This window comes from Sitophilus oryzae, unplaced genomic scaffold (genome assembly GCF_002938485.1).
Source record: "Sitophilus oryzae breed Bouriz unplaced genomic scaffold, Soryzae_2.0 scaffold_359_pilon_pilon, whole genome shotgun sequence".
In the NCBI taxonomy this organism is placed as follows: domain Eukaryota; kingdom Metazoa; phylum Arthropoda; class Insecta; order Coleoptera; family Curculionidae; genus Sitophilus; species Sitophilus oryzae.
The window spans coordinates 463747-477508 of NW_022146928.1; the positions used below are offsets into that span (position 1 = coordinate 463747).

The 13762-nt window shown below is 28.5% G+C and overlaps 1 long non-coding RNA gene across 1 annotated transcript; it reads right to left on the minus strand.

Moving 5' to 3' along the window:
* Positions 1–6807: 6807 nt before the first annotated feature.
* On the minus strand, positions 6808–7194 carry LOC115885039. Its single transcript, XR_004050669.1, has 2 exons — positions 7104–7194; positions 6808–6884 (listed from the first exon to the last, which is right to left on the minus strand). It is a non-coding gene; the product is annotated as an uncharacterized LOC115885039 (long non-coding RNA).
* Positions 7195–13762: the final 6568 nt, after the last annotated feature.

Consider the following 13762-nt stretch of genomic DNA (forward strand, 5'->3'; position numbering starts at 1 on the left):
CAAAAAAAAAGAAGAGAGATTTTATATGTACTTTATATGGAAAATGTCCATCGATTGTCATTTCATAGGCCACTCTGACGCCGTTTATACGATCATACGGTATAATTAGTTTACAACGTATTACCTGTTTAAATCTGTTTATCATTATCTGCAAAAGTTTAAATTGTTAAAAAAATATTGTGACGTTTGAAAAAAATAGCATGTCCTCTTCGGAGTAAAAATGACACGGTTTGTGCCCATGGCCTGTAACTGAATAATATTTTAATATGAAAAATTAAATTAATAAAAATTATTTTTTATAGATTATTGTCAAAAAAGTGATTGGGTGCAGTATGTAATAAAAGAATAATACACAACTGGCACGTGGTCGGACTATGAAAATGATTGCTGCATTTTATATTAAATTAATGGGAATGTCATCGATAATAATTTTTCTTTAAAAAAAAAAAACGTTTTTTTTTCGAAACATACAAACGATACTATACAAAATCTGAAAAAAATGCAAATTAAAAAAAAAAATTTTTTTTGAACTTTTACAGTATTATAATAATTTATATGTAATGTTGTTTTAATTCAACTTTACATATACAGTTTTTATGAATCCTTTGCTCACTAATATTTGTTCTATTATTTAAACCGAGGTTTTGTCTCAGGCACTGCACCCCGCAAAAAACTAATATACATGTTAAATTTTATTAACTACTTTTAACGAGGTCGTTACAGGTAAGTCCTTTGCTTACACAGGAATAACTAATTAACGTATAATCTCTTACTACGAATAAGCCTCTCCATACATCTTTACTTTCAACTCTCATTAACATGAATTGAATAAAGTGAAAAAGAAATTTCTGTAAAATTTTCAAGAATTTTCCCTTTTTAATTTTCTTGACAATTTGGAGATCTTTTTTTATAAAAGTACTTTTTTAAAACTTTTTTTTTTTTTTTATTTTGTAATTTTAAAAATAATGTTTTTTTAGGCAATCACACGCAGATTATTGCAACCACAGCTGCAACTTTAAGATAGATATTTTTTTCTGGATTTTTTGGTTATATTAAAAATTAATTTCATAAAAAAAAAAAACATTTTTTACGTTTGAAAAATATTCGGAAATTACTATAAAAGCTTTTGCAATTTAAAATACCATTTTTTTTTTTTTTTTTTTTTTTTTTTTTTATTTTTAACATACTAACTTAAATCATTTTTTTTTTTTTTTATTTATTTTTATACAAATAAATTAACTTGATTCTCAGACTGAGAGATAAAAACTATTCACCCTCACGAAAGATAATAATACAAATCCAACACACTAACACAACAGAATCTTATTCAACATACGAACTAACGCGTCTACTAGAGCTCTGGCACTTCTCCAGCGGCCTTGGGCCCGCACCCTCTCTTCTGTGGTGTCGCACCCACTACGGTCACACGCTTCAGTAAATAGATGTTAACACTCTCGCTCAATTTCAATTAACACTCACCACCAAAAAATAACAGCTTGGGATAAAAGTTTCTGAAAACAACACCTAACATCACTTACTTACTATTACCACTCACTTGCTGCACAATATTTATTTACGCTTATAGATCCTTAATGCTATCTCAGAACACACTTTAACTGTACAGTTTTAACAGCTGCAAATCATTCACATGTTCCCGAGAGGTACCTGAAGACATACAACACGTCAGAATTGTGGCTGGTGAATCTTATCACACTCATGTCCTGACAAGACTTCATCACAATCACAAAGTTCCTCAAAAAATCATGTTCTGTCCTAAGACAGGTTTTTTTATCCTACGAGCTTATATTCATACATCTGACACTACAAATCGAAGTTAACGAGGTCATAAAATAGAAAAACAAAAATAAATGTTTTTATATTTTTTTAAAAATGCTCTTAAAATGATGCTATGTGAATACACCGCCATTGATACGATATTTCATGTATAGAAGCAGTATCGGCCAATGGACAAGATGTATTGATCTTGGTATTGAATGCATAGGAGATCATCAGATTAAGTGTGGTTATGTAATAAATATTTTATATTCTTTCTATCTCCGGCCAACACAGATCACTATAGCGATTCACACCTACACGCTTAAACACCAACCTAAGGCTTGCCTATATGTCCTTGTGCTAGAAGTATAATATAAAGGTCTGTGGTCTAGCAAGGCTGACACTTATGTCTCATATAATCAAAAAAACGGCGTCCAGTTGGCTTGGAAATGAGATCCTTGACATTCCCTATATAATTTACATATAAAAGCGATCTTCATTTCAAGCATCACTAACCCGTTTTTTTCTTTCGAGTCATAATTGTACTACCACATGGGTACACTACCGTACCTATCTCAATATCATATGCCCTTATGTTTTAAGATGATAATTGTCTTTTGTATTATGTGTATAGCTGTAATTCAAAAGAAATACATTTCGTAAAATACCACAATGTTATGACAGTGAATCAGATTTCGCATAATACAGAATACTATAGTTTGCTTTCCAGTTTTAAACGGTACTTATTCTACAGTTTTTAATCCAGTTTTTTCCTTTGAGTTTCAGATTTCTTAAACCTTAAATTTCATAATTATAAAAAAAAAAAAAAAATTTTTGCTCATATTTTTTATAATTCACTTATTAGCATACTACATGCCCGTGCTGTTTCCTGAAGAATGAATTTTTGTAAGCTACGATCTTGCAAATTAAAACAATTAATCGACATACCTGGAACCTGAAAGGACATCATGTGGGAAAAATAATTAAGAACATTTTTTCCGCAAATCACGGCTAATTTATTTTCAGGAATTTGTGGATGCTTAATATTCTTCTAAATAATGCTTAATCGTTTTACAGCTTTTGTTTGAATACATATTATCTAGATACACACCTGAGATTTCAACCCATGTAGACGTATTCTTATATAAAAAACACATTATCAAAGGTAATCGTGTTGCTATATCACCTTTCATTCGTTGTTTATGCTTTATTTAAATATTTCGGTTATTTTATATGCAGGTTTAATACATTATTTCATAACATTCATTCGTCCAATGTCATAAAAATTATAATTTTAAACTTTTCCTCTGAGGTTAATCTTGTCAAATTCCAAAACAAAAAAAAAAAAAAAAAAAAAAAAAAAAAAAAAAACAGATTTAGTACGTTAGCCAGGACAAAATTCCTGAAACAGGAATTTTTGGGAGAACCACATCTGTCCTAATGAGCATCTGTCCTACCAGTTGTTCGGGTAGAGTCGTCCACCCGAACGCGTCCCGAACGTTAAAAACAGCGTTGTCAGGTTGTCGCATTTTCAAGAAGCAATAAACAAAATTTTCTGTATCGGAAAAAGAGTGTAAGGTATTTATACTTATTAATATAAAATAAAAAAATAGACTAGAGACTTAATTAAGACTTTATTGAAATATTTAATAAATACATTTTTTTTTTTTTTTTTTTTTTTTTTTTTTTTTTTTTTTTTTTTTTTTTTTTAATTTCATTTAAAATATTGGTAATGTAAACAATTGTTTTGTTTTTTTATTCTCACAAATAAGAAATAACATGTTTTATAGTTAATATTATACAAAAAATCATGCATTAACATTTTGATTAACATACCCCTAACACTGTTTTGTGTACTACCAAGAGTATATTTCGTGACCTCTTATGATAATCGGGCACAAAATAGTTTTTAACTTACTTATGCTTAGTCTAAATATTTAAGTTAATGATTAAAATTTCATAATATATTTGTACATTAAATAAAATACGACTAGAGCCCAATTAAGAGTTTACTGACATAATTACTAAAGTCATCTAAAGTTACAAGGATTTTTTTTATATGTATTTTTTGGTTGCCTATGACAGGCGAGGGCAGGCGTTTATTTAAGCTACAAATAATGTTTTACTGGTTTTTATTATAAAACAAGAATTAATTTATTATACACCCTTACACCTTCACAAATATTCCAAGGGGAATATGTCGTGACCTCTTATATTCAATGACAAGCTTTTATAGTCAATGTTTTAATTACCATCAGCGTCTTTTAATATAAAAAAAAAAAAAAAATCCCCTTTTGTAATTCCTATCTAGTGTATTTTATCAAGAAAATGATCTGACATCATAAAAAGCAATTTTTCAAAAAAAAAAACTTTTTGAATTATCTATATTGTTTAACTTGTAGTTTAACCTAACTTGCACATAATTTTTTAAATTTAAAGCATAATCTTTTTTCTTGACAATATGGTGAACTTTAATATAACTAAACTCACTTATAATTAATTTTTGTAATATTCGTTTTTAGCAATTAGAGTAAAAATTAATTAGGTATACAATTTCTAATTGAAAAGATATATGAAATTCATCCAGTTTTTCAATTAATAAATATACAGGTTTCTAAAAATATCTCTAATATAGTAAACAACTAAACAAAATAAACCATTTTTTTAATTTTTTTGTTTTTTAGGTATTTATGTTCTTTTTAAAAATAAATTAAGAACTGATTCAGTCAACCAAGGTGTGTGGTTGAGAACTGATCTTTCGGCCCAATTAATAGATTATGTTATAAAACTGTACAAATAAAGATTTTTTTTTTTTTTTTCAAACGCAACGAAAGTATTAATTTTGGCGACGTGATTGATAAATAAAGTAATTTTAATGCCTAGGCCATAACAATAAAGCACTTTTACCGCATAAGCACAAAAGTACGAGAAAATATATTTAAACTGATATAAAGTTCAAATTCAACGAGCGTAAACATAGTTTCTCGATTACAAGCTACCGTATGATCGATAAAAACGGCCTCCAGCGATGGCTATGAATGAAGATCGCTGTCATTTTATATGTAAATTTATATGGGAAATGTCATCGATTGTCATTTCATAGCCATCGCTGAGCCGTTTTTATTCGATCATACGGTAATAATTAGTTACAAGGTATTCAACTTTTAAATCTTGTTATATTATTGCAAAGTTTGAAATGTTTAAAAAAAAAAAAAAAAAATTTGAAAAAAATAGCATGTCCTATTCGGAGTAAAAATGACTTTTTTTTTTTTATTTATTAATGAAATAAATTATTTTATAATATGAAAATTTGTTTACTTTTATTTTTTTATAGATTAATTGTCAAAAAAAGTGATTGGGTGCAGTATTAGTAATAAGAATAATACACAATAGTCACAGTGTCGGCTATAAAATAATGATTCGCTGTCATTTATATTTAAAATTATATGGGAATGTCATCGACTATCATTAACAAGCTAATGGACGGCCGTTTTTTTTCGATCAATACAGTACTAACATTGGAAAAAAAAAATTGCTGCTCGTCCAGCTGTTTTTTTTTTGATTTTAACAGTATTTATTTATTTATATGTAATTTGTTTTTTTTTTTTTTTTTTTTTTTTTTTTTTTTTAATTGGCATTAAACTGTTTTGGTTCTTATTATTTTACGGTTTTGTCTCAAGGCACTCAGGCAAGAAAAATCCTAATTAATTAATGTAAATTATTATTAAACTACTTTTAGGGGTCGTTACAGGTAGTCCTTGCTATACACACAGAGATAACTAATTAATTAGTTTACTTTATCTACGAATAAGCTCTCCATAGTCTTTACTTTCACTCTCATTAACATAATTGGAATAAAGTGAAAAAGAAACATTTCTGTAAATTCAGAATTTTTCCCTTTTATTATTTTTTCTTGAACAATTCTCGGAGATCTTTTTATAAAGTACTTTTATAACTTTATACCGTAATTTTGTAATTTTAATAAATAAAACAAATGTTTTTAGGCCATACAGAGATTATTGCAACCACAGCTGCAACTTTAAGATAGATATTTTTTCTGTTATATTTGAATAAATTAATTCAGATCGATACATTTTTTAGTTTGAAAAAAATATTTGAAAAAGAAAAAAAAAGTTTGTCTTGGGGCGGCGGGGGGGGGGCGCGCCTTCAGCTTTGCAATTTAAAAATACAGGTTTTTTCTAAAATACTTAACTTATTATTTTGACATACCTAACTTAAATCAAAATTTTTGATTTTAGGTATACTCGTTCTTTTTTAAAAAAAAATTCATATTGATCTCAGACTGATAAAAATATTTAAATCTAGAAAGATCAATAAACAAAATAAATATCACTTAAAAAAAATATTTCATTAGCATAGAATAGGTATACTAGAGTTGCCAATTTCAGGCTTTGGGTGCCGATTTTTGTGTGTAAGAAGAGTAAGGTCAAATCACGCTAGTAAAATAAGAATGTGTACTATTTGTATTTGGCAGAATAAGTTGTGGGTTTTGTTTCTGAAAACAATATTTATTATCTTACGACTTTGCTGCACACATGTATGGATAATTTAATTTACCTTTATGCTTAATGTTCAGACTTTACTGTAGTTTACGCTGCATCATTCTAAATTGTTCCCGAAGGGTATCCTGAAGACTTTATACATTTGTCCTATGTCAGCAACTATTTTTCTGTAATCTTATATCAATGTCCTGACAAGATTTTCTAAATAAAGTATTCGAAAATACCCATGTTCTGTCTAAGCAGGTTTTTTATCCTAGAGCTTAATATTAAAATAAATCTACAAAATAAATGAGTTAACGAGGTTATAAATAGAAAACAAAAATAAATGCCTTTATAGGATCAGTCCTCTTAAATGTGCTATGTGATACACGATTGATACGATTTTCATGTATATGAAGAGTATGGCCAATATGCTTATTACAATAAGATGTATTGAACTTGTATTAGATGCATATGAAATCATCAGATTAAGTGGTTATGTAATAAATATTTTATACTTTTCTAATCCTCTCCGACCAGATCACCATAGCGATTCACACCTACACGCGTAAACACCAACCTAAGGCTTGCCGATATGTCCTTGTGCTAGAAGTATAATATAAAGGTCTGTGGTGTAGCAAGGCTGACACTTATGTCTCATATAATCGAAAAAAACGGCGTCCAGTTGCTTGGGAAATGACGATCCTTGGACATTCCTATATAATTTTAACATATAAAACAGACAGCGATCTCATTTCATAGCCATGCACTGACCGCCGTTTTTTTTTTCGATCATATTGTACCTACCACATTGTACATACCTACCTATCTCATATATCATATGCCTTATGGTTTTAAAGATGATAAATTGTCTTTTGTATTATGCGTATAGCTGTAATTCAAAAGAAATACATTTGTAAAATACCACAAATGTTAATAGTGAATAGAATTCATAATAAAACTTACTAGTTTTGCTTTTCCAGTTTAACGGTAACTTATTTTATCAGCTTTTAATCAGTTTTCCTTTGAGTTTCAGATTTCTTAACCTTAAAATTTTCACTCTTTTAAACCATCTCATTTTTGCTCATATTTTTATAATTACTTATTAACTAAAACAAAATGCCGGCCGTTTCCTGAAGAAATGTTTTGTAAGCTACGATCTTGCAATTAAAACAATATCACATATCTGGAACCTGAAAGGACATCATGTGGGAAAAATAATTAAGAACATTTTTTTTTTTTTTTTTTTTTTTTTTTATTTTCAGGAATTTGTGGATAGCTTATAATTTCTAAAAAATTGTTAATCGTTTTACAGCTTTGGTTTGAATACAATATTATCTAGATACACACCTGAGATTTCAACCAATGTAGACGTATTCTCTATATAAAAACACAATTAAAACCGTAATCGTGTTGCTATCACTTTCATTTTGTTTATGCTTTTATTTGTAAAATATTTTTTTTTTTTTTTTTTTATTTTTTTGATTACTTTTCATAATCCTAAGGTATTAGTAAATATGTTTCATAAAAATTCTAATTTTAAACTTTTCTGAGGTTAATCTTGTCAAATTACAAACTAAATAAAATAAAAAAAAAAAAAAAAAAAAAAAAAAAAAAAAAACAGATTTAGTACGTTAGCCAGGACAAAATTCCTGAAACAGGAATTTTTAGGACTACCGAACATGCCCGAAGTGACGTTCGGTTGGTAGGACAAATACCCCGTAGGACGAATACCGCCACCTCGAATTTTTAGGACTACCGAACATGCCCGAAGTGACGTTCGGTTGGTAGGACAAATACCCCGTAGGACGAATACCGCCACCTCGAGCGAGGCCCCAACTTCGTGGGGCCTCGCTATTTTGCTCGGAATTGAACGAACAGACGCGCGGCGTTGCCTTGTTTTGTATGTACTTTCTTGAATAGTTTTAAATTTAGTTTTAAATTTCATCTATTGCTATAATCAGTCTTTCCGCTCTCCGCTCTCCGCACTTCTCCGGCAGTTTTTCATATAATATTATAAATATAATTCTCGTGTTACAGTTTTGGATGGTTTTGGTTACCGTACTCCTCCGAAACTGCTTGACTTAACCGATTTTGAATAAAATTTTATATGTATTTTTTTTTTCTTTTTTCTGTTATATGTTGTTATCTATTTTTATAACCTTAACTGATAAGGGTAGCTGAGAGGGTAGCCCACCCTCTTTTTTTTTTTTTTAAGTTTTTGAAAAGAAAAAAATCTGTTTTTATTTTTTTATTGGCATACAGAAAACAACAACCCTAATTTTCAACCGTTCTGGCTAATTTATCCCTGATTTTTTGAATATTTAAAAAAATGTTTTATAATTTTTTTTTTTTGCCATCTCCGAAACGGCTTAGCCGATTTTGGATCCGAAATTTTATTATGTATGTTGAGTAGGTCTGAAAATAGGTTGTTATATATTTTTTTATTTACCCTTAAGTGATAAGGGTAGCCCACCCCCATTTTTTTATTTTTTGAAACAATAAATTTTTATATTTTTTTTTATTTTGGTCAATTAAAAAATTACAAACAAACCTAAATTTTCACCGTTCTACCATCATCCTCTATTTTTTAATAGGGGATGTTTTTTTTTAAATTTTTTGTTTACCATCTTCTCTGAAACGGCTTGATCGATTTTTGATGATAATTTTATATGCTAATACTTCAGTAGGTCTAAGAATACGTTGTTATCTATTTTATACCCTTAAAGTGATAAGGGTATGCCCAACCCATTTTTTTATTTTTTGAAATATGAAAAATTTAATTTTTTTTGATTTGGCATTAAAAAATACCAACAACCCTAAATTTTCCACCGTTCTACCATTCATCCCCTATTTTTTTAATAGGGGGTTTGTTTTTTTTAAATTTTTTGTTACTTATTTTTTTTTTTTTTTTTTTTTTTTTTATTTTATGTAAATTTTATATTATAATTTTTTTTTTTTTTTTTATTTTTTATTTTCCTCTTATTTTTATTACCCTTAAGTTGATAAGGGTAGCCCACCCATTTTTTTTTTAATTTATTGAAAAAAAAAATAATTTTAATTTTTTTTTAATTTGACATTAAAAATAAACAGCACCCCTAAATTTTCACAAAGTCTGCTTATCGAATCATCCCCTATTTTTAATAGGGGTTGTTTTTTAAGTTTTTTTTGTTCTATTTTTTTTTTTTTTTTTTTTTATTTTTGATAAATTATTTTATATGTCATACCTTTCAGTACGTCTAAGAATAGGTTGTTTCATATATTCTTATACCTTTAAGTGATAAGGGTAGCCGAGAGGGTAGCCCACCCTCATTTTTTTATTTTTTGGAAAAAAAATATTATTTTTTTATTTGGCTTAAAAAATACAAACAACTCTAAATTTCCACCGTTGCTACCATCATCCCGTATTTTCTAATAGGGGTTTTTTTTTTTTTATATTTATTAAAGTTTTCTACTTGTCATTACTAGAATATTGTAGTGAGTTAGATTGTCATTTTTCAGTTGTGTTGTTATTATTTTTATACTTAATTGCTATAGGGTAGCTACACCCATTTTTTATTTTTTTTTGAATAAAAAAAATATGTTATATTTTTTTTATTTGACATTAAAAAGATACAAACACCTAAATTTTCACCCGTTCTATGAACGATCATCCCCTATTTTTTTAATAGGGGTTGTTTTTTTAAGTTTTTGTATACCATCTCCGAAACGGTTTAACCGATTTTGATAAAATTTTATTATGTTATTTTTTTTTTTTTTTTTTTTTTTTTTTTTTTTTTTTTTTTTTCCCTTAAGTGATAAGGTTAGCCGAGAGGGTAGCCCATCCTCATTTTTTAATTTTGGAAAAAAAAATTTTTTTTATTTGGCCTTTAAAAAATACAGAATCAACTCTAAATTTTCACCGTTCTACCTATCATCTCCGGTAATTTTTTCTAATAGGGGTTGTTTTCTTGTTACCATACTCTTCCGAAACGGCTTAGTCGATTTTGATGACGTTTTATTATATATATTGAGTAGGTCTGAAAATAGTTTGTTTTCTATATTTTTTATACCCTTAATTGCTAAGGGTAGCTCACCCCCATTTTTTTTTTTTTTTTTTTAAAAACAATTATTTTAATTTTTTTTATTTGGGCTTAAAAAATACAAACAACTCTAATTTTTCACCGTTCGTTACCATCATCTCCGCTATTTTTTAATAGAGGTTTGTTTTTTTTTTAAGTTTTTTTGTTACCATCTCCGAACCGGCTTAACCCGATTTTGATAAACATTTTAATTGTATATTTCAGTCGTCTAGGAATAGGTTGTTATATAAATTCTTATACCCTTAAGTGATAAGGTTAGCCGAGAGGGTAGCCACCCCATGTTTTTTATTTTTTGAAAAAAAAAGTATTTTTTTATTGGCCTAAAAAGAAACAAACAACGTCTAAATTTCACCGTTCTAAACCATCATCTCCTATTTCTAATAGGTGGTTGTTTTTCTTGTTATCCTCCTCGTCTCCGGGAAACGGGCTTAAGCCCGATTTTGATGACGTTTATTAATGTATATTGAGTAGGTCTGAAATAGTTTGTTATCTATTTTTTTTTATACCCTTAGTGATAAGGGTATTGCTCACCCCCATTTTTTTTATTTTTTGAACAAAAAAAAATATTTAATTTTTTATTTGGCATTAACCAATACAAACACTCTTAAATTTCCACACCCGTTCTACCATTCTCCCCTAGTTTTTTTAAATGAGGGGTTGTTTTTTTTTATACAACGTTTTTGTAGCATTTTTTAAAAATAAAAAAAAAAAAAAATTTTGATAAAATTTTTATAACTCGTATATTATGTTAGGTCTTGGTTTGGTTTGGTTTGGTCAACCTATTTCCAGCGCTTATCTATTTTTTTTACCCTAAAGTGATAAGGGAGTGGTCCACCCAACTTTTTTTTATTTTTTAGGACAATTTTTTTTATTTTAAATTGTTTATAGGGAGTGCTTAATTTTTTTAGGGGGTCAATGTCCAAAATTTTCTTCTGGTTACACACTTTCATTTTTCATTAACGTGGACTTCTGTACAAAATTGCATATTCCTAGTTCTAGAACGGATTTTACATAAAATTTCATACAAATGTTTACCCTTAGTTTTATCACCCTTAAGATTTGAATTCCAAATAATTTTTTTTTTTATTTTTTTTTTGTATTGACGCTACAATAATAAACCTCTGGGCAAATTCTCATATTCCTTGAACAGAAATTATTGTTCCAGAACGTTTAACCCCTCATTTGCTTGACACCTTAATGGGCCGAATTCCAAAAATTGCTTCTTAGTGCTAAAATTACGTTACATAAGGAACGTCTGGGCAAAATTCATATACTTCTTAAAAACCGTATTTTAACAATATTTTTGTACAAATTTTCAACCCTTATTTCACTCTCTTAAGAGATGAATGTCCAAAATTCACTTCTGGTACTCACTTTCATCATTAAGGGACCTCTGAACATAATTTCATACTCCTAGTCCTAGAACGGATTTTACATAATGAATATGAACAGAAGTTCTTTAATCACCCTATTTACCCCCTTAAGGAATGAATTCAAAAAATCACTCTAATTATTCAATCACGCTACATAAGGAATCTCTGTGCAAATTTCATATTCCTTCAACAGAATTGTTTCAGAACGTTCAACCCCTCATTTCACACCCTTTCAGAGGGGCGAATTTTTCAAAAATTGCTTCTCTTATGCTAAATTACGTTACATAAGGAACGTCTGCAAAACTCATACTTCTAAAAACCGATTTGTAACAAATTTTTGTACAAATTTTCATTCCCCTTTTATTTTTTTAGGGGATGCATACCTAAAATTCGCTTCTAGGTACTCACATCATCATTTAAGGACCTCTGAACAGAAATTCATACTCCTAGTCCTAGACCGGATTTAACGTAAAAAATTCATGATCAAATTTTTCAACCCTAGTTTTACCCCCTTAAGGAAAGAATTCCAAAAATCACTCAAATTATTCAGATTACGGCTATCATAAGAAACCTCTGTGCAAAATTTTATATTCCCTTAACAGAATTGTTTCAGAAAGTTCACCCCTTATTTCACACCCTTAGAGGCGCGAATTTTCAAACAATTGCTTTCTTAGTGCTACAATTACGTTACAAAAGGAACGTTTGCAAAATTCATACTTCTAAACCCGATTTTAAAAATTTTGATACAAATTGTTTCATCCCTTATTTTTAGGGGATGCATGCCTAAAATTCGCTTCTAGTTACTCACTTTCATCATTTAAGGGGCCTCTGAACAGAATTTCATACTCCTAGTTCTACCACGGATTTACATAGAAAAATTATAACAAATCTTTCACCCCTAGTTTTAACCCTAGTTCATTCCATTTTTTTAAGGAATGAAATCCAAAAATCACTCTAATTATTCAAATACGCTACATAATAAACCTCTGTGCAGATTTATATTCCTTCAACAGAAATGTTTCAGAACGTTCACCCCTAATTTCACACCCTTAGAGGCGAATTTCCAAAAAGTGCTACTTAGTGCTAATTTACGTTACATAAGGAACGTCTGTGCAGAATTTAATACTTCTAAAACCGATTGTAACAAACTTTTGTACAAATTTCATCCCTTATTTCTAGGGGATGAATTCAAAAATATTACTTTCAGGTACTCACTTTCGTCACTTAAGGAGACTCTGTACAAAATTTCATATTCTAGATACTAACATTTTTTGTACATAAATTTCACCCCCAGTTTCACTACCCTTATGCTATACATTTCCAAAAAACGCTTATCAATTTTCAAATGCGCCACATCTGTGCATAAGTTCATACTCCTAGTAAGTAGATTTTTTTTTGTAAATTACACCCCCTTTATCTAATTACAACCCCTTATGGGTCGATATTTTAAAAAAATATTTTTTTTTTTTTTTTTTTTTTTTAGTTAATTATTTATTCTCTCGTATTTTACCTATGAGAGAGCCATATGAAAAATACTGCGTGTATCCGAAAAACTATTAAAAATTTAATTTTTTTATCTGGAATATGAAGTAATTTTTTATTAGAAGGTATCTAAAACTAATTAAAAAATCATAAAATGTTTATTTCATAGGCTACGTTTTTCATAGCCTTAAGATGCCTCATGTACTAACGAATACGAAATATTATAACTAAATCACATAACATATTTCTTTAAATATTGAGAATAAAATATGTTTCTTTGGCAACACCATACGAAATATCGCCGCGCGTAGTCCTCAAAATTTAAAATATTAGCATTTTCAGGCTTCGATTATGTTCAAAAGCGCCACGGTGTGACAAATCACTAAAGCTTCCACACGAGAGTTCTTAAAACTATAATATTCTTTGCCATTACCTATTTATTTAATTAATGAATATAACACAATATTGTGACAAAGTATTAAAATTATTATATATATATAAAATACAAAAACTCTTAAAAAATTTAAAATAACCAATTTACAAATAT